Genomic DNA, 3,605 nt, shown 5'->3' on the forward strand with positions numbered 1-3,605 from the left:
AAAAAAAAGTCCATAGAGCATGAGATCACCAGAGAGAGACAGAGAGAGCGAGAGAAAGTGAGAAAGCACCGCTCATGAGGCGTGGTCATGCCGCAATCCCTTCTCTTCCATCTTTCTCTCCTTTTTGGGTTTTGGGCACACACAGGCACCCAGTGTGTTTCTCCAGCCACTGAGACCAGGATTCAAATCACGCAGTTGGCATGTAGGATCCAGCTGCCTTAACTACCACTCCGTGGGCTGGTCCACAATAAATAAACTTTTTCATACTTACCTGGCAGGGGAGATACCATGATCATGAAGGTGGTTTTCCCAGGGCGAGGCTTATCCATTGCACTCCGGATGTGCTGACCCCTGCGATTTCCCCAAATGTGGGAAACCCGACTGCATAGTTTGTGGTAGTGGGGGACTGCGTTCGCGCTCTCCCCTGATTAAAAATAAATAAATAAATATAAACTTTTTCAAAAGAAAGCAATCTGGAGGCTTAGTGGAGCTACAACTCTGCTGCCATCCGGCCAGCAGGGATTTGGCATGAAGATCAGAGTTCCCAGTGGAGAGGGCTGTCGAGATTCATTCAGTTATTTACCTCTTCATTATCTACCCATTCCACAACCACTCACGGAGCACCTACTGTATGAGATTGGAAAACTGAACTGTTACTCTAGGGCTCATGAAGGGGCAAAACTACAATCAAAATAGCAATTGCCAACCTTGAGAGAGCATGCACTTTGTGCCCAGTGCTGCAAAGAGCTTTACATTTAATTATCTCATTTAATCCTCTCAATACCCTTTAAAGTGGGCACTATTAATATTCTCAGCCTTAACAATGAAAAATCTTTTTTTTTTTTTTGGAGGGTTGTTTTTTTGTTTTGTTTTGTTTTGTTTTGTTTTGTTTTAGAGAGAGCGAAAGCAAGAAATCACTTCCCAGGGGGATGGCCATGCCACAATCCCTTCTCCTCCATTCTCCTCTTGGGATCTTAGGCATGCACACACACACGCCCGGCATGAGTTTAAGCCACCAGGTCCAGGACTTGAACCGCGGTCAGCTACATGGGAGTTCAGTGACATAGCCATTATGCTAACTGCTGGTCCCACCAATGAAAAATCTTAGTCTTCAAAAGAGGAGGGTATATACTTTCAAGGCATAGATGCTGTGACTTGAACTTGTCTCATCTGTTTGTGCTTCTTTTTTTTTAGAGAGAGATTTTTGCCATAGGGCACATACACTTGCCAGAGAGAGGCAGAGAAACTGAAACTGAGAAGTCACCCCCCCCAGGGAGGGAGGTCACACCACAATTCCTTCTCTATTTCTCCTCTTGGAATTTTGGGCACACACACCTGGTGTGAGTTTTAAACAGGTAGGTCTGGGACTCAAAACTGGGGTCAACTACATAGGAAGAAGTCCAGCAACATAACCATTATGCCATCTGCTGGTCTCTGTTTGGGCTTTTTTTAACAAAAATTTCCCAGACTAGGTGGCTTTCAAGGAAAAAACATTTCACAGTTCTGGAGGCCCGGAAGTCCAAGATCATGATGCTGGCAGAGTCAGTGCCCGTGAAGGCCCTCTTTCTGGTTAATAGATCGTGCCTTCTCCCATCGTGGAAAGGACAAGGGAGCGTCACTCTTGGACCTCTTTTGTTTGTTTTTAGGTTTTTGTTATAGGGCATGTGCCCTTACTGGAGAGGAGAGAGACAAAGAGATACAGAGAGAGAGAAAGTGCGAAGTCACTGCTGAGGGAGGGATCGCCATGCCACAGTCCCTTTGCCTCCCCTCTCTTCTTGGGATTTTGGGCAGGCACACAAATGTGCCCAGCATGATTTTCAAACAGCCAGGTCTGGTACGTAAACCACAGACCAGCATGTGGGAGTCTAGTACCTTAGCCACCATGCCACCTGCTGGTCCCCTCAGGCATCTTTTGTGAGGGCCCTAATCCCACTCAGGAGAGCTCTGCAAATGCCCCACCTTAGAGGTCAGGGCTGCAAAATATGAATTTGTGTGTGTGCGCGTTGCCGGGGGCAGGGCTGGCAGAACCAAAGGACCCTGATCTCAAAGCTCAAGTGCTCACACCACTGCACGATAGTAGCAGTGGTGCTCTGCAAATGCCCCACCTTAGAGGTCAGGGCTGCAAAATATGAATTTGTGTGTGTGCGCGTTGCCGGGGGCAGGGCTGGCAGAACCAAAGGACCCTGATCTCAAAGCTCAAGTGCTCACTACTATCGTGCAGTGGTGACATTTATTACTGGTATTTTAACGGTGCATTCACATTATCAGCTGAGGACTCTGAGGCTCTGAGAGGTTGAGTGCTTTGTCCAGGCTTGTTTTGGGAAGAGTGGAGTTCTTCCTGCAAGTTGGCTCCTGTGCGTTCCGAGTCAGGGCTCTTCCTCCTGCAGTTTCCTAAAGCAGAGCTCTTTCTATCCTGCTCCTTGCAGAACAGAGCTAAGTGGGAAAAGGACCCTGGGGAGTACGGACGGTGGGAAGGGGGGAATTATTGCCGAGGTCTGGAAGCTTTTATAAGCATGCTTCCTCCCTGAACAGTCGACAAGCACATTGGAATCTCTCCTGAGGCTGCTGTGAGGATGCCGTGGGATACCTGGTGTGCCTAATGAGGTGTCGCTCTGGCGAGGTGTCGGCCAGCTGGCTCACAGCGGGCTCCGGCCCCTGCTGCTGCTGGAGGATGGAGGGCAGATGCGGTAATCATTGGGGGCCTTCCTGACCTTCAGATGTGTTGCAGAGGTGCTGGGTGCAGTGACTCAACCCCTCCCACTCACCAACAAGTCAGTGTCACTTATCCGCAGTTTAGGGAGGACACACAGAGTGACTGGTCTTAGAATGTGTTAACTGGGATTCAGCGTCTGTAAGCCATCGTACAATAGTTTAAGCCTAGGGGCCTGGAGTTAGGGGTCCTGATTTCAAGGGTGTCATGATTCGATTCGCAGTGAGACTCAGGAGGTCATCTTGAGAGGAAAGGAGAGTTTATTGAGAGAAGGATTGCCTGGGGATCTGAAGCTGGAGGCGCTTCAGCCCACCCCTCCGAGAAGTGATGTATTATCTGGGAGGGGTGGGGGAGAGTTACAAGAATGGCGGGGACTTTGATTCACGGACTCGCCTCTGTGACCTCGTGGATCCATCTGTGGGTGTTGGCTGCAAGTGAGGGAGGGCTCCGGCTGGAGGGTTCTCGTCATTGCAGCCATCTATTTTCAGACAGGAAATGATCTAAATGCCATCCAGGGGTTGATTTAACAGTGGGCCATGGGCCATCTTCCTAAGGCAGCTGGACCCCACATGACCAACCCACAAGGCCTAATGGGCGGTTGGAGTCCGCCCAACCCAGTGGCTTGAGAAACATGCTGGACACATGTGTGCGTGCCCAAAATCCCGAAAGGAGGAGAGCTGGAGAAGGGTCTGCACCATGACCATCCCCATGGGGGTGCTTCTCACTTTCCCCCCCCTCTTTCTACCTTTGTGATCACATGCACCTTCTGAAAATAATTGAAAATATAAAATAAAATTCACAATGCTGGGACCAGCAGTTAGTGTAACGGCTATGTCGCTGGACTCCCACGTAGTCGACGGTGGTTCGAGTCCCCGGGCTGGTGGCTTAAACTCAT

At 49.6% G+C, this 3,605-nt stretch overlaps 1 non-coding gene across 1 annotated transcript; it reads left to right on the forward strand.

Moving 5' to 3' along the window:
• Positions 1 to 263: 263 nt before the first annotated feature.
• LOC114007277 (U1 spliceosomal RNA) lies at positions 264 to 427 on the forward strand. Its single transcript, XR_003548907.1, has one exon. It is a non-coding gene; the product is annotated as a U1 spliceosomal RNA (small nuclear RNA).
• Positions 428 to 3,605: the final 3,178 nt, after the last annotated feature.

This window comes from Tupaia chinensis, unplaced genomic scaffold (assembly GCF_000334495.1).
Source record: "Tupaia chinensis unplaced genomic scaffold, TupChi_1.0 Scaffold000146_1, whole genome shotgun sequence".
Lineage (NCBI taxonomy): Eukaryota > Metazoa > Chordata > Mammalia > Scandentia > Tupaiidae > Tupaia > Tupaia belangeri.